Below are 18,924 nucleotides of genomic sequence, written 5' to 3' on the forward strand. Positions count from 1 at the left end.
TAACCAACACGCGGATCAAGATATTCACCTGCCAGAGTCCATACCTAGGCAGTGCCCGCACCATTGTGCTACGTCGACTTACGCAGAGTGCGCCAGTACCCAAGGTGGCGACAGATTGCAATTGGGCTATAAAAAGGGCTCACAGTCGCTTCGCAGTCACAGGCCACGGCAGCCTCGGAAGCATATGGAACACTAATGCGTTCATCTATTTTCTGCAGCTCTATGGCCTTCCTGGAGGGACGACCACGCGCTTTCCGGATGTCGTCACAGTCAACGCATGCGCGCATGACCGCCATGCATCTCACCTACACGCGGATCAAGATATTTACCTGCCAGGTGTCCACACCTTGGCAGTCCCCGCACCATTCTGCTACATCGACATTTGCCGAGTACTGTGAACCAGTATGCCAAGTGGCGACCGAGCGCAAATGGACTATAAATAGGCCTCACACTCGCTTGGCAGTCACGTGGCACGGAATCATCAGAAGCATGTGGAACACTAAACCGTTCATCTTCCTTGTGCAGTTCTATGGCCTTCTCGCATGGACGACCACGGGCTTTCCGGATGTCGTCGCTGTCAACACATCTGGGTATGACAGGCATGCATCTCAGTTACACGCGGATCAAAATATTTACCTGTCAGCGTGCACACCTTTGCAGTGCCCGCACCATTCTGCTACGTCGACATACGCAGAGTACTGTGAACCCTTACGCCAGGTGGCGACAGAGTGTAATTGAACAATAAATAGGATTCACACTCGCTTCGTAGTCACGGGCAAGGCAGCATCGGAAGCATGTGGAGCACTAATCCGTTCATCTTCCCTGTGCAGTTCTATAGCCTTCTCGGATGAACGACCACGGGCTTTCCGGATGTCGTCGCAGTCAACGCATCTGCGCATGACAGCCACGCATCTCACCTACATGCCGATCAATATATTTTTCTGCCAGCGTCCACACCTTGGCAGTGCACGCACAATTCTCCTACGTCGACATAAGCAGAGTACTGTGAAGCAGTGCGCCAGGTGGCGCCATAGTGCAATTGCACCGTAAATAGGATTCACACTCGCTTCGCAGCCACGTGGCACGGCATTATCGGAAGCATATGGAACACTAAACCGTTCATCTTCCTTGTGCAGTTCTATGGGTTTCTCGCATGGACGACCATGGGCTTTCCGGATGTCGTCGCAGTCAAAGCGTCAGCGCATGACAGCGATGCACCTCACCTTCAGGCCGATGAAAATAGTTACCTGCAGGCGTCCACACCTGGGCAGTGCCCGCACCATTCTGCTACGTCGATATACGCAGAATACTGTGAACGAGTACGCCCGGTAGCAACAGAGCGCAATTGGGCTATAAAAACGGCTCGCAGTCGCTTCCGAGTCACAGGCCACGACAGCCTCGGAAGCATGTGGAACACTAATCCGTTCATCCACCTTGTGCAGTTCTATGGCCTTCTCGGATGAACGACCACGGCCTTTACGGATGTCGTCGTAGTGAACGAATCTGCGCATTATAGTCACGCATCTGCCACATTCCTGCCAGCGTCCACACCTTGGCAGTGCCCGCGCAATTCTTCTACATCGACATATGCAGAGTACTGTGAAGCAGTATGCCAGGTGGTGGCAGAGGGCGATTAGACTATAAATAGGTTTCACACTCGCTTGGCAGTCGCTAGGCATGGAAGCATCGGAATAATGCGGAACACTAATCGGTCCATCTACTCTGCAGTTCTATGGCCTTCGGAGATGGACGACCATGGGCTTTCCGGATGTCGTCGAAGTCGACGCATCTGCGCATTACCGCCATGCATCTCACCTACACGCGGATCAAAATATTTACCTGCCAGGCGTCCACACCTTGGCAGTGCCCGCACCATTCTGCTATGTCGACATATGCAGAGTACAGTAAAACAGTATTCCAGGTGGCGACCGAGTGCAATTGGACTATAAATAGACTTCACATTCGCTTTGCAGTAAGTTGGCAAGGCATTATCGGAAGCATGTGGAACACTAATCCGTTTATCTTCCTTGTGCAGTTCTTTGGCCTTCTCTAAAGGACGACCATGCGCTTTCCGGATGTCATCGCGCTCAACGCATCTGCGCATGACAGCCACGCACGGAACCTACACGTGGATCAAGATGTTTACCTTCCGGCGTCAAGAGCTTGGCAGTTCCCGCACCATTCTGCTACGTCGACATATGCAGAATACTGTGAACCAGTACGCCCGGTGGCGACAGAGTGCAATTGCACAGTAAATAAGATTGACACTCGCTTCATAGTCAGTGGGCAAGGCAGCATCGGAAGCAAGCCGAACACTATTCCGTTCATCTACCTTGTGCAGTTCTATGGCCTCATAGGATGGTCGACCATGGGCTTTACGGATGTCGTCGCAGTCAACACATCTGCGAATGACATCCATGCATCTCACCTACTAGCGGATCAACATATTTACATGCCAGCGCCCACCCATTGGCAGTGCCCTCACCATTGTGGTATGTCGACATACGCAGAGTGCTGTGCACCAGTACCCCAGGTGGCGACAGAGTGCAATTGGATTATAAATAGCCTTCACACTCTCTTCGAAGTCACTGGGAAAGGCATCATCGGAAGCATGTGGAACACTTATCAGTTCATCTTCGCTGTGCAGTTCTATGGCCTTCTCGGGTGGACGACCACGGGCTTTCCGGATGTCTTCGCAGTCAACGCATCTGCGCATGACAGCCATGCATCTAACCAACACGAGGATCAAGATATTCACCTGCCAGCGTCCACACCTTGGCAGTGCCCGCACCATTGTGCTACGTCGACATACGCAGAGGGCTGTGCGCCAGTACCCCAGGAGGCGACAGAATGCAATTAGGCTTTAAAAAGGGCTCACAGTCGCTTCTCAGTCACAGGCCACGGCAGCCTCGGAAGTATGTGGAACACTAACCTGATCATCAACCTTGTGCAGTTCTCTAGCCTTCTCTCAAGGACGACCATGCCTTTCCGGATGTCATCGCGCTCAACGCATCGGCGCATGATAGCCATGAACCTCACCTACACGCGGATCAAGATATTTACCTGCCGGCGTCTACACCTGGGCAGTGCCCGCATCATTCTGCTACTTCGACATACGCAGAGTACTGTGAATCAGTACGCCAGGTGGCGACAGAGTGCAATTGCACAATAAATAGGATTGACACTCGCCCTGCAGTCACTGGGCAAGGCAGCACCGGAAGCATGTGGAACAATAATCGGTTCATCTTCACAGTGCAGTTCTATGGCCTTCTCGGATGGACGACCACGGCCTTTCCGGATGTCGGCGTAGTCAACACATCTGCGTATGACAGCCACGCAACTCAATTACACGCGGATCAAGATATTTACCTGCAACGTGCACACCCTGGCAGTGCGTACCATTCTGCTACGTCGACATACGCAGAGTACTGTGAACCAGTATGCCAGGTGGCGACAGAGTGCAATTCCACAATAAATAGGATTCACACTCGCTTCATAGTCACTGGCCAAGGCAGCATCGGAAGCATGCCGAACACTAATCCGTTCATCTATCTTGTACAGCTCTATGGCCTTCTTGGATTTACGACCACGGGTTTTCCGGATGTCTTCGCAGTCAACGCATCTGCGCATGACAGCCACGTATCTCACCCACACGCGGATCAAAATATTTTCCGGCGAGCATCCACACCATGGCAGTGCCCGCACAATTCTTCTACGTCGACATAGCCAGAGTACTGTGAGCCAGTACGACAGGTGGCGAAAGAGTGCAAGTGGACTATTATTAGGCCTCACACTCGCTGCGTAGTCAGTGGGCACGGCAGCATCAGAAACCGCGCGAAACACTAATCCGCTCTTCTAACATGTGAAGTTCTATGCTATTCTCCTTTGGATTATCACGCGCTTTCCGGATGTCATCCCAGTCAAAGCATCTGCGCGTGACAGCCATGCATCTCACCGACCCGCGTATCAAGATATTTATCTGCCAGCGTCCACTCATTTGCAGTGCACGAACCATTCTGCTACGTCGACATACCCAGAGTACTGTGAACCAGTACGCAAGGTGGCGACAGAGTCCAATTGGACTATGAATAGGCTTCACACTCGCTTCGCAGTCAGTGGGAACGGCAGCATCGGTAGCATGTGCAGCACTAATCCTTTCATCTACCCTTTGCTGTTTTATGGCCTTCTAGAATGGACTACCACAGCCTTTCCGGATGTATTTGCAGTCAACTTATCTGCGTATGACAGTCATGCATATCGCCTACTCGCGGATCAAGAGATTTACCTGCCAGCCTCCACACCTTGATAGAGCCCACACCATTCAACTACGTCGACATGCGCAGAGTACTGTGCGCCAGCAGGTCAGGTGGCGACAGAGTGCAATTGGACTATAAAAAGACTTCATACTCGCTTCGCGGTCACTAGGCACGGCATTATCCAAAGCATGCGGAATACTAATCCGTTCATCCTCCTTGTGAAATTCTATGGCCTTCTCTAAAGGACGCCCGTGGGCTTTGCGGACGTCATCGCAGTCAACGCATCTGCGCAAGACAGCCATACATCTCATCGACACGCGGATCAAGATATTTACCTGCCAGCGTCCGCACCTTGGTAGCGCCCGCACCATTCTCCTACGTCGACATACGCAGAATACTGTGAACTGGTACGCCAGGTGGCGAAGGAATGCAATTGAACTATAAATAGGCCTCACACTCGCTTCGCAGTCACTGGGCACGGCAGCATGGGAAACCACGTGGAACACTAATCCGTTCATCTACCTTGTGCAGTTCTATGGCCTTCTCCGGTGGAATACCATGGGCTTTCCGGATTTCATCGTAGTCAACGCATCTGCGCATGACGGCCATACATCTCACCGACACGCGTATCAAGATGTTTACCTGCCAGCGTGCACTCCTTGGCAGTGCACGCACCATTCTGCTACGTCGACATACGCAGAGTACTGCGACCCAGTACGCGAGGTGGCGACAGAGTGGAAGTGGACTATAAATACGCCTCACACTCGCTGCGCAGTCACTGGGCACGCCAGCATCAGAAACCACGCGAAACACTAAACCGTTCTTGTAACATTTGCAGTTGTATGGTCTTCTCCTATGGACTACCACGGGCTTTCCGGATGTCATCCCAGTCAACGCATCTGCGCATGACAGCCATGCATCTCAGCGACACGCGTATCAACATATTTACCTGCCAGCGTACACTCATTTGAAGTGCAAGAACCATTCTACTACGTCGACATACCCAGGGTACTGTGCGCCAGTACGCCAGGTGGCGACAGACTGCAATTGCACTATAAGTAGACTTCATACTCGCTTCCCAGTCACTGGGCACGGCATCATCGAAAGCATGGGGAGCACTAATCCGTTCATCTTCCTTGTGCGGTTCTATGGCCTTCTCCAAAGAACGACCAATGGCATTCCGGATGTCATCGCAGTCAACGCATCTGCGCATGAAAGCCATGCATCTCACCTACACGCGTATCAAGATATTTACCTGCCAGCATCAACTCCTTGGCAGTGCACGCACCATTTTGCTACGTCGACATACGCAGAGTACTGGTACCAGTACGCCAGGTGGCGACAGAGTGCAAGTGGTCTATAAATAGGCCTCACACTCGCTGCATAGTCGCTGGGCACGGCAGCATCAGGAAACGCTCGAAACACTAATCTGCTCTTCCAACATGTGCAGTTCTATGGTCTTCTCCTTTGGACTATCACGGGCTTTCCGGATGTCATCGTAGTCAGCGCATCTGCGCGTGACAGCCATGCATCTCACCGGCCCGCGTATCAAGATATTTATCTGCCAGCGTCCACTCATTTGCAGTGCATTAACCATTCTGCTACGTCGACATACCCAGAGTACTGCGAACCAGTACGCAAAGTGGCGACAGATTGCAGTTGGACTATATACAGGGTTCACACTCGCTTCGCAGTGACTGGGAGCGGCAGCATCGGAATCATGTGCAACACTAATCCGTTCTCCTATTTTGTGCTATTCTATGGCCTTCTCGGATGGACGACCACGTGCTTTCCGAATGTCGTCGCAGTCAACGCATCTGCACATGACAGCCAAGTATCTCGCCTTCACGCGGATCAAAATATTTACCTGCCAGCGTCCACGCGTTGGCAGTTCACGTACCACTCTGCTACGTACACATACGCAGAAAACTGCGCGCCCGTACGCCAGGTGACGACAGAGTGAGATCGGACTAAAATAGGCTTCACACTCGCTTTGCAGTGACTGGCCACGGTAGCACCGGAAGCATGGGGAACACTAATCCGTTCATCTACCTTGCGCAATTCTATGTCCTTCTCGGATGGACGACCATGGGCTTTTCAGATGTCATCGCTTGTGAACGTATCTGCACATGACAGCCATGCATCTCATCTATACGCGGATAAGGATATTTTCCTGCCAGCGTCCACACCTTTGCAATGCCCGCACTATTCTGCAACGTCAACATGCGCAAAGTATTGTGAACCAGTACGCCAGGTGGCGACAGAGTGCGATTGGACTATAAAAAGACTTCACACTCGCTTCGCAACCACTGGGCACGGCATCATCGAAAGCATGGGGAACATTAATCCGTTGATCTTTTTTGCGCAGTTCTATGGCCTTCTATAAAGGACGACAAGGGGTTTCCGGATGTCATCACAGTCAACGCATCTGCGCATGACAGCCATGAATCTCACCTACACGCGGATCAAGATATTCACGTGCCAGCGTCCACACATCGGCAGTGCCCGCACCATTCTGCTACGTCGACATCCACAGAGTACTGTGCGCCTGTACGCCATGTGGCGACAGTGTGCGATTGGACGATAATTAGGTTTCACACTCGTTTTGCTGCTACAGGGCACGGCCGCATCGGAAGCATGCGGAACACTAATTGGTTCATCTACCTTGTGCAGTTTTATGTCCTTCTAGGATGGACGACCACGGGCTTTCCGGATGTCATCGCAGTCAACGCATTTGCGCATGACTGCCACGAATCTCAACTACACGCGGATCAAGATATTTACGTGCCAGCGTCCACACGTTGGCAGTGCCATCATTATTCTGCTACGTCAACATACGCAGAGTACTGTGCGCCAGTACGCCAAGTGGCGACAGAGTGCAATTGGGCTATAAATAGACTTCGTGCTCGCTTCGCAGTCACTGGGCACGGCAGCATCGGAAGCATGCGGAAAACTAACCCGTTCATCTACCTTGTGCAATTCTATGTCCTTCTCGGATGGACGACCACGGGCTTTCCGGATGTCGTCGCAGTCAACGCATCTGCGCGTGACAGCCATGCATATCACCTGCACGCGGATCAACATGTTTACCTGCCTACGACCACACCTTCGCAGTGCCCGCAATACTGCTGTGTGGACATACGCAGTGTACTGTGGGCCAGTACGCCATATGGCGACAGAGAGTGGTTGTCCTATAAATAGGCTTCACACTCGCTTTGCAGTGACTGGGCACGGCAGCATCGGAAGTATGTGGAACACAAATACGTTTATCCACCTTGTGCATATGTATGTCCTTCTCGGATGGATGACCACGGGCTTTCCGGATGTCGTCGCAGTCAACGCATCTGCGCATGACAGCCATGCATCTCGTCTAAAAGGAGATCAAGAGATTTACCTGCCAGCGTCCACACCTTGACAGTGCCCGCACTATTTATCTATGTCTACATGCGCAGAGTACTGTGCGCCAGTACGCCAGGTGGCGATAGAGTGCAATTGGACTATAAATGGACTTCATACTCGCTTCGCAGTCACTGGGCACCACATCATCGAAAGCATGGGGAACATTAATCCATTCATTTTTCTAGTGCATCTCTTTGGCCTTCTCTAAAGGGCGACAATGGGCTTTCCGGATGTCATCGCATTCAACGCATCTGCGCATGACTACCATGAATCTCACCTACACGCGGAACAAGATATTTGCCTGCCAGCGTCCACACGTTGGCAGTGCCATCACTATTCTGCTACGTCAACATACGCAGAGTACTGTGAACCAGTACGCCAGGTGGCGACAGAGTGCGATTGGACTATAAATAGACTTCACACTCGCTTCGCAGTAACTGGGCACGGCATCATCGAAAGCATGGGGTACATTAATCCGTTGATCGTTTTTGCGCAGTTCTATGGCCTTCTATAAAGGACGACAAGGGGTTTCCGGATGTCATCACAGTCAACGCATATGCGCATGACAGCCATGAATCTCACCTACACGCAGATCAAGATATTCACGTGCCAGCGTCCACACATCGGCAGTGCCCGCACCATTCTGCTACGTCGACATCCGCAGAGTACTGTGGGCCAGTACGCCATGTGGCGACGGAGAGTGATTGGGCTATAAATAGGCTTCACACTCGCTTTCCAGTGACTGGGCACGGCAGCATCGGAAGCATGCGGAACACTAAACCGTTCATCAACCTTGTGCAGTTCTATGTCCTTCTCGGATAGACGACCACGGGCTTTCCGGATGTCGTCGCAGTCGACGCATCTGCGCATGGCAGCCATGCATCTCGTCTAAACGCCGATCAAGAGATTTACCTGCCAGCGTCCACACCTTGACAGTGTCCGCACAATTTATCTATGTCTACATACGCAGAGTACTGTGCGCCAGTACGCCAGGTGGCGATAGAGTGCAATTGGACTATAAATGGACTTCATACTCGCTTCGCAGTCACTGGGCACCACATCATCGAAAGCATGGGAAATATTAATCCATTCATCTTCCTGGTGCAGCTCTGTGGCCTTCTCTAAAGGACGACAATGAGGTTTCCGGATGTCATCGCAGTCAACGCATCTGCGCATGACTGCCATGAATCTCACCTACACGCGGAACAAGATATTTACCTGCCAGCGTCCACACATTGGCAGTGCCCGCACCATGCTGCCAAGTCTATATACGCAGAGTACTGTGCGCCAGTACACCAGGAGGCGACAGAGTGCAATTGGACTATCAGTAGGTTTCACACTCATTTCGCTGCTACAGGACACGGCCGCATCGGAAGCATGCGGAACACTAATCGGTTCATCTACCTTGTGCAGTTTTATGTCCTACTAGGATGGATGACCACGGTGTTTCGGGATGTCATCGCAGTCAACGCATTTGTGCATGACTGCCATGAATCTCGCCTACACGCGGATCAACATATTCACGTGCCAGCGTCCACACGTTGGCAGTGCCCTCATCATTCTGCTACGTCGACATACGCAGAGTACTGTGCGCCAGTACGCCACGTGGCGACAGAGTGCAATTGGGCTAGAAATAATGATGAGATGTAGTGTTTAATGGCGCAAGGGCCAGGTTTGGCCAAAGAGCGCCATGACAAGTGGTGATGTTGACGATGTATTATGGAGATGTGACTTGGCTGTAGAGTGGCCTAAAATTGTCGCTGTAAAGTGCGTAAAATCTACGTGCTATAAATATATGGCGATGACTAATGACGATTACTATGAACACTAAAATCCATTGTAGAAGAATGATGCAAAATCAAAAATATGTAGGATGTTAAAATTACTTGGAGCACTGCTGCCTCGCCAGAGCCCTTGAAAGACAAGGGCCTAGAGGCATGTGCTATACTAAAGAGATATCGTAGCGGTCCCGCTACGAACATGTGGGGCTAAAAACATGCAGGACGACATCTTTCAGGAAATTTAGTACTGTGTTGGTGTCAATTAAAGGTTCTGGGCCGAGTAGCATTACGGGATGTAGGGGGATGTGCTGCCGGTATGCTAGGGAAAAATGTTTCCTTCTTTCAGATTCGGCTGCCCGACACTCTAGGAGGACGTGGAGGACGGTCAGCCTCTCCCCGCATCTACCGCAGGTTGGAGGATCATTCTCAGTGAGTAAAAAGTTATGTGTGCCAAATGTGTGTCCTATTCTGAGGCGACAGAATAGGACATCTGTCCGGCGTGATTTTGTTACAGGAGGCCAGAAACCTAATTGTGGCTTTATTAAATGCAACTTATTATTTGTTTCCAGGTCCCACAATCGTTGCCAGTAGTTTCGCAGTTTCCTTCTTAAGAAGGGTTTCAGGTCTGTGACAGGGACTGCAGCAGTAGAATTAACAGTGTGTGATGCAATTGATGTGGCCATCTGGTCCGCTAGAACGTTACCCTGGATGCCCCTATGGCCAGGCACCCAGCATATAACCACATCCTGGTTAGATACATATGCTTTGCATAAGACGGAATAGAGTTCAATTATTATAGGATTTTTGTGCTTACAGAACGACATCAAAGACTTCACAACACTAAGGGAGTCCGTATATATAACTGACTTTTTGAGTTTTGATTTTCTTATATGCTTCACGGTCGACAATATTGCGTAGGCCTCAGCCGTGAAGATACTAGTTTCCGGATGCAGTAAATCGGATTCCGAGAAGGATGGACCGACGGCTGCATATGACACCCCCTCGCGTGACTTCGATGCGTCTGTGTAAAACTCCGTGCAGGAGTGTTTGTATTGCAGTTCCTGGAAATACATCTGGATTTCAATCTCTGGAGCGTGTTTTGTAACCTGCATGAAAGATATGTCGCCTTGTATCATCTGCCACTCCCAAGGAGGTAGCAGCTTAGCTGGAGGCATTAGACGGAACTCGAGGAGTGGGACATGCACTTCATCACTAAGCTCCCTCATACGCAGCGAGAAAGGCTGTCTTACGGAGGGACGATTGCGAAAGAGTGTAGCATATGTCATGTCATTAGCGGTTTTAAAACAGGGATGTTCAGGATTTGAGTGGACTTTCAGAAAATATGTTTGGCTGATGTACGTTCTCTGGATATGAAGTGACCATTCATTCGATTCTGCATATAAACTTTGTACGGGACTCGTTCTGAAAGCTCCTGTGGCTAAACGGATACCTAGATGGTGAACAGGGTCTAGCATCTTTAGCGCACTTGGAGCGGCAGAATGATAGATCACGGCACCATAATCTAATCGTGAACGGATCAGGCTCTTATAGAGATTAATTAAGCACTTCCTGTCACTACCCCACGATGTATGGGATAGAAGTTTCATTAGGTTCATTGTTTTCAGACATTTTTCTTTAATATGTTTAATGTGGGGGACGAAAGTGAGTCTGTAGTCTAATATAAAACCTAAAAATTTGTGCTCTTTGTTTACGGGTATTTGTTGTCCACATAGTTCCAAGCAAGGATCTGGGATCATTCCTCTCTTTCTTGTAAAAAGAACGCAAGAGCTTTTGTTAGGATTGATCTTAAATCCATTATTGTCTGCCCACATTGAGACTTGTTCAGGCCATGCTGTACCTGCCTCTCGCAGACTGCGAGGTTACAAGATTTGAAAGCTATTTGTATATCGTCCACGTAGACAGAATAAAAGATTGCCGGTGGTAATGAAACGCGAAGCGTGTTCATCTTCACGATGAAAAGTGTGCAGCTGAGCACGCCTCCTTGGGGTACACCCGTTTCTTGCATAAAAGGTCGTGAAAGTACATTGCCGACTTTTACCCGGAAGGTACGACTGGACAGATAGCTTTCTATTAGGTTAAGCATATTTCCCTGGATACCCATTTCTAACAAGTCTCTTAGGATTCCGTAACGCCACGTCGTATCGTACGCCTTCTCCATATCGAGGAATATGGATAAGAAGAATTGTTTGTGTACAAATGCGTCCCGGATATTTGCTTCTACACGTATAAGATGGTCATTTGTGGAGCGCCCTTCTCGGAAGCCGCACTGATAGGGATCAAGGATTTTGCTCTGTTCAAGGAAATGAATGAGTCGCCGGTTAATCATTTTTTCAAACACCTTACAAATGCAACTTGTGAGGGCTATCGGGCGGTAACTTGCCACTGAGGAAGGGTCCTTGCCTTGTTTCAAAACAGGAACCACAATGGCTTCCTTCCATGCGGTTGGAAGGTACCCTGCATCCCAAATGGTGTTGAAAAGTGTGAGTAGTGTAACCTGCGTGTCATTGTGTAAGTTTTTGAGCATTTCATACATGATTCTATCAGATCCTGGTGCGGAGCTGTTGCATGCGCTCAAGGCAGCTCTCAATTCAGCAATACAAAAAGGACGGTTGTAAGGCTCATTCTTTTGACCTTTTCTTATTAATGGCTTACGTTCTTCTGTTTGTTTGTATTTGAGAAAGGATTGTGTATAATTTGTTGGACTTGACACGCTCTCAAAATATTCCCCAAGTGAGTCTGCCTGGTCTTGCAGTGTATCGCCCTGTGTGTTTACCAGGGGGACTGAGTGTGTTTGCCGCCCTCTAATCCTATTAACTCTGTTCCAGGCTTTGGCCTCATCCCTAAACGAGTTAATACTCGATAGATACTTTTGCCAGCTTTCTCTTCTGGCCTGTCGGCGGGTTCTCCTACCTTGGGATTTTACTTTTTTAAAGTTGACAAGATTTTCCGCAGTGGGCGAAGCGCGCAGCAACCCCCACGCTTTGTTCTGATTCCTACGTGCGATTCTGCATTCATTGTTCCACCACGGGACATGCCGTTTGCATGCCGAGCCGCTTAATTCACGTATGCATTTAGATGCGGCATCTATTACGAAGGCTGTGAAGTACTCCACAGCAGCATCGATTTCTAAAGAAGACATGTCATTCCATGATATACTAGTTAAGTTTCGGAACCTCTCCCAGTCTGCTGTGTCAATCTTCCACCTAGGAGCGTGTGGTGGATATTCGTTTTCTTTAGGTGATCTTAGCAATATAGGGAAGTGGTCGCTGCCGTAAGGGTTGTCGGTAACTTCCCATTCAAGTTGAGGCAGTACAGGCGGAGAGACTATACTAAGATCTATTGACGAAAAGGATCGGTTTGCAAGAGAGTAATATGTGGGTTCTTTCTTATTCAGAAGGCACGCTCCAGAAGAAAAAAGGAACTGTTCAACAAGGCGACCTCGCGCATCTATACGAGAGTCGCCCCACAGGGAGCTGTGCGCATTGAAATCGCCAAGAACAGCATAAGGTTCTGGCAATTGATCGATCAAGGAGTGAAATTCATGTTTGTTCAGTTGGTAATGCGGGGGTATGTAAAGGGAGCAAATGGTGATGAGTTTGTTTAGCAGAACAGCTCGCACCGCCACTGCCTCAAGGGGCGTTCGTAGCTGTAAAGGTTGACATGCTATACTTCTATGCGTGAGAATCGCCACACCACCCGATGATGCGACGGCATCATCGCGATCTTTGCGAAACGTAACATACGTACGGAGAAAGTTTGTGTGTTTGGATTTTAAGTGTGTTTCCTGTAAACACAGCACTTTTGGATTATGTTTGTGGATGAGTTCTTGCAAATCATCAAGGTTTCTAAGAAGACCTCGGACATTCCACTGAATTATTTGTGTATTCATTTTTAAAGTAAATTGGTGCTGTGTTTACGGAAACGGAAGTGATGCCTTAGATTACAGAGCTCTTTCGAGGCCCTGTAACCGGGGTTTTGCTTTTTCTGGAGCGTTCGAGGGAGCCTCGCCGCTCCTTAAGCGCTTGGTGCGCCTTGAGGGTTGGTGTAGTGTCCATTGCCTCTAGTGAGGCGCCGGACACGTGCTCTTGCGAGCGAGATGTCAGGGAGGGTGCTGCCTTGGAGGGCAAGACCCCTGCGCCCACGAGCCCGGAGGTCGATGGGGCACCCTGAGGAATTTGGGTGCGCCGGCTGTTGCCAGCGCTAGAAGGGGCGGGGGAGGGTGAGGCAGCCTCGGCTGCGCCCGCCTTCGGGGTCGGTGGCCCCGTCTGCTGGGTAGACGGAGCAGCGCTAGCTGCAACCGCCGCGGGGGCAGATGGCGTAACTGCCGACTCACGGCTTGTGGGTCGGACAGCCGCCGGAGGCCGTTGTGACGCTGCCCCCTGACGCGCCCCTTCGGCAAAGCTGGCCTTAGGAAGGTATGCAACCCACCTGCGTGCCTCTTTGAATGATATGTTTTCTTTTACTTTGATTGTTACTATTTCTTTTTCTTTCTTCCAAGACGGGCATGACCGCGAGTATGCGGCATGCTCGCCATCACAATTTACACAGTGGAAAGCATTCTCACAAGCTTCAGAGGAGTGTTCGTGCGCGCTGCATTTCGCACAAGTTTGGCGGCCTCGGCAGCTCTGCGAACTGTGGCCAAAACGCTGGCACTTGAAACATCGGAGCTGATTTGGCACGTATGGTCTTACACGGAGCTTGATGTACCCGGCCTCGATTGACTCGGGCAAGACACTTGAATTGAAGGTGAGTATTAGATGTTTGGTCGCAAGTTCTTTACCATCTCGCCTCATCTTGATTCTTTTGACATTTATAACATTTTGTTCACTGAAGCCCTCCAAGAGCTCAGCCTCAGTGAGCTCCAGCAAATCATCGTCCGAGACAACGCCGCGAGAGGTATTCATCGTGCGGTGCGGGGTTACTACTACTTGGGTCTCCCCAAATGATACTAGCTGAGGCAGTTTCTCAAATTGCTTCTGGTCGCGGAGCTCCAAGAGGAGGTCACCGCTAGCCATCCTTGACACCTTATATCCTGGCCCAAAAACTTCGGTAAGAGACTTAGATACAAGGAACGGGGAGATTGTTCGCACTTGTTTAGCTGGTTTTTCTGCGTGGATGACATGAAAACGAGGAAAATTGTGGACTTGTCGTCCGAAAAACTGAAAAACTTCTTCGGTGCGCCCTCGTTTCTGAGGGCGATCAGGTAGTTTAGGAAAAGCATGTTCCATAAGTAATGTTGCGTTTTCGGCCGCGATGCCGACCACCCACCATGGAGCCCAACAGGGGGACGTGACAGAAGTTCCTGGTAGAGAAACCCTGCCAACGCCAGCCGTACATCGCTGCTATAACCAAATACAGCATAACCAAGGCTGGCTAGCTACACAAGGTTAACCCTTGCCGCCGGGAAACTAGGAAGTGAGGAGAAGTGATGAGAAGACAGGAAAGATGAAAAAGGCAAGAGAGAAAGACGAAGATTGGAGAGGAGGACAGGAAAAGGCGACTGCCGATTTCCCCCGGGTAGGTCAGTCCAGGGGTGCCGTCTACGTGAAGCAGAGGCCAAAGAGGTGTGTTGCCTCCGCCGGGGGGCCTTAACGGTCCAAACACCCGGCATCGGCTCAACCCCCAGGATCCCCTTTTCCCCGGACATGGCTAAGCCGCGCACGACTACACGCGGGAGGGTCCAACCCACGTGTGCTCGGGTACGTGGTGTCGCAACACACCAAACGCCTGCATACGCAGACGCCCCTGCGGGGGGGCTATAAATAGACTTCGTACTCGCTTCGCAGTCACTGGGCACGGCAGCATCGGAAGCATGCGGAACACTAACCCGTTCATCTACCTTGTGCAATTCTATGTCCTTCTCGGATGGACGACCGCGGGCTTTCCGGATGTCGTCGCAGTCATCGCATCTGCGCATGACAGCCATGCATCTCACCTACACGCGGATCAAGATATTTACCTGCCTACGTCCACACCTTGGCAGTGCCCGCACCATACTGCTACGTGGACATGCGCAGAGTACTGTGGGCCAGTACGCCATGTGGCGACAGAGAGTGATTGGACTATAAATAGGCTTCACACTCGCTTTGCAGTGACTGGGCACAGCAGCATCGGAAGCACGCGGAACACTAAACCGTTCATCAACCTTGTGCAGTTCTATGTCCTTCTCGGATAGACGACCACGGGCTTTCCGGATGTCGTCGCAGTCGACGCATCTGCGCATGGCAGCCATGCATCTCGTCTAAACGCCGATCAAGATATTTACCTGCCAGCGTCCACACCTTGACTGTGCCCGCACAATTTATCTATGTCTACATACGCAGAGTACTGTGCGCCAGTACGCCAGGTGGCGATAGAGTGCAATTGGACTATAAATGGACTTCATACTCGCTTCGCAGTCACTGGGCACCACATCATCGAAAGCATGGGATACATTAATCCATTCATCTTCCTGGTGCAGCTCTGTGGCCTTCTCTAAAGGACGACAATGAGGTTTCCGGATGTCATCGCAGTCAACGCATCTGCGCATGACTGCCATGAATCTCACCTACACGCGGAACAAGATATTTACCTGCCAGCGTCCACACATTGGCAGTGCCCGCACCATGCTGCCAAGTCTATATACGCAGAGTACTGTGCGCCAATACGCCAGGAGGCGACAGAGGGCAATTGGACTATCAGTAGGTTTCACACTCATTTCGCTGCTACAGGACACGGCCGCATCGGAAGCATGCGGAACACTAATCGGTTCATCTACCTTGTGCAGTTTTATGTCCTACTAGGATGGATGACCACGGTGTTTCGGGATGTCATCGCAGTCAACGCATTTGTGCATGACTGCCAGGAATCTCGCTTACACGCGGATCAACATATTTACGTGCCAGCGTCCACACGTTGGCAGTGCCCTCATCATTCTGCTACGTCGACATACGCAGAGTACTGTGCGCCAGTACGCCACGTGGCGACAGAGTGCAATTGGGCTATAAATAGACTTCGTATTCGCTTCGCAGTCACTGGGCACGGCAGCATCGGAAGCATGCGGAACACTAACCCGTTCATCTACCTTGTGCAATTCTATGTCCTTCTCGGATGGACGACCACGGGCTTTCCGGATGTCGTCGCAGTCAACGCATCTGCGCGTGACAGCCATGCATATCACCTGCACGCGGATCAACATGTTTACCTGCCTACGTCCACACCTTCGCAGTGCCCGCAATTCTGCTGTGTGGACATACGCAGTGTACTGTGGGCCAGTACGCCATATGGCGACAGAGAGTGATTGTCCTATATATAGGCGTCACACTCGCTTTGCAGTGACTGGGCACGGCAGCATCGGAAGCATGTGGAACACAAATACGTTTATCCACCTTGTGCATATGTATGTCCTCCTCGGATGGATGACCACGGGCTTTCCGGATGTCGTCGCAGTCAACGCATCTGCGCATGACAGCCATGCATCTCGTCTAAAAGGAGATCAAGAGATTTACCTGCCAGCGTCCACACCTTGACAGTGCCCGCACTATTTATCTATGTCTACATACGCAGAGTACTGTGCGCTAGTACGCCAGGTGGCGATAGAGTGCAATTGGACTATAAATGGACTTCATACTCGCTTCGCAGTCACTGGGCACCACATCATCGAAAGCATGGGGAACATTAATCCGTTCATTTTTCTAGTGCATCTCTGTGGCCTTCTCTAAAGGGCGACAATGGGCTTTCCGGATGTCATCGCAGTCAACGCATCTGCGCATGACTACCATTAATCTCACCTACACGCGGAACAAGATATTTGCCTGCCAGCGTCCACACGTTGGCAGTGCCATCACTATTCTGCTACGTCAATATACGCAGAGTACTGTGGACCAGTACGCCAGGTGGCGACAGAGTGCGATTGGACTATAAATAGACTTCACACTCGCTTCGCAGTCACTGGGCACGGCATCATCGAAACCATGGGGAACATTAATCCGTTGATCGTTTTTGCGCAGTTCTATGGCTTTCTATAAAGGACGACAAGGGGTTTCCGGATGTCATCACAGTCAACGCATCTGCGCATGACAGCCATGAATCTCAGCTACACGCGGATCAAGATATTCACGTGCCAGCGTACACACATCGGCAGTGCCCGCACCATTCTGCTACGTCGATATCCGCAGAGTACTGTGGGCCAGTACGCCATGTGGCGACAGAGAGTGATTGGGCTATAAATAGGCTTCACACTCGCTTTCCAGTGACTGGGCACGGCAGCATCGGAAGCATGCGGAACACTAAACCGTTCATCAACCTTGTGCAGTTGTATGTCCTTCTCGGATAGACGACCACGGGCTTTCCGGATGTCGTCGAAGTCGACGCATCTGCGCATGACATGCATGCATCTCATCTATACGCGGATAAGGATATTTTCCTGCCAGCGTCCACATCTTTGCAATGCCCGCACTATTCTGCAACGTCAACATGCGCAAAGTACTGTGAACCAGTACGCCAGGTGGCGATAGAGTGCAATTGGACTATAAATGGACTTCATACTCGCTTCGCAGTCACTGGGCACCACATCATCGAAAGCATGGGGAACATTAATCCGTTCATTTTTCTAGTGCATCTCTGTGGCCTTCTCTAAAGGGCGACAATGGGCTTTCCGGATGTCATCGCAGTCAACGCATCTGCGCATGACTGCCATGAATCTCACCTACACGCGGAACAAGATATTTACCTGCCAGCGTCCACACATTGGCAGTGCCCGCACCATGCTGCTAAGTCTATATGCGCACAATACTGTGCGCCTGTACGCCAGGGGGCGACAGAGTGCAATTGGACTATTAGTAGGTTTCACACTCCTTTCGCTGCTACAGGGCACGGCCGCATCGGAAGCATGCGGAACACTAATCGGTTCATCTACCTCGTGCATTTTTATGTCCTACTAGGATGGACGACCGCGGGTTTTCGGGATGTCATCGCAGTCAACGCATTTGCGCATTAACGTGGAAAGTTGGGCTAGTTGGTGAGTGATCATAGTACCTCGCTGGTGAAGCAGCGCACAAACACGGACACAGTGGAGACAAGTAGGAATAGCAGCGAGTGTCGTCTATTCCTACTTGTCTCCACTGTGTCCGTGTTTGTGCGCTGCTTCACCAGCAAGGTACTATGAGCATTTGCGCATGACTGTTATGAATCTCACCTACACGCGGATAAAGATATTTACGTGTCAGCGTCCACACGTTGGCAGTGCCCTCATCATTCTGCTGCGTCGACATGCGCAGAGTACTGTGGGCCAGTACGCCATGTGGCGACAGAGAGTGATTGGACTATAAATAGGCTTCACACTCGCTTTGCAGTGACTGGGCACGGCAGCATCGGAAGCACGCGGAACACTAACCCGTTCATCTACCTTGTGCAATTCTATGTCCTTCTCGGATGGACGACCACGGGCTTTCCGGATGTCGTCGCAGTCAACGCATCTGCGCATGGCA

The sequence above is a fragment of the Dermacentor variabilis genome, chromosome 2 (genome assembly GCF_050947875.1).
Source record: "Dermacentor variabilis isolate Ectoservices chromosome 2, ASM5094787v1, whole genome shotgun sequence".
Lineage (NCBI taxonomy): Eukaryota > Metazoa > Arthropoda > Arachnida > Ixodida > Ixodidae > Dermacentor > Dermacentor variabilis.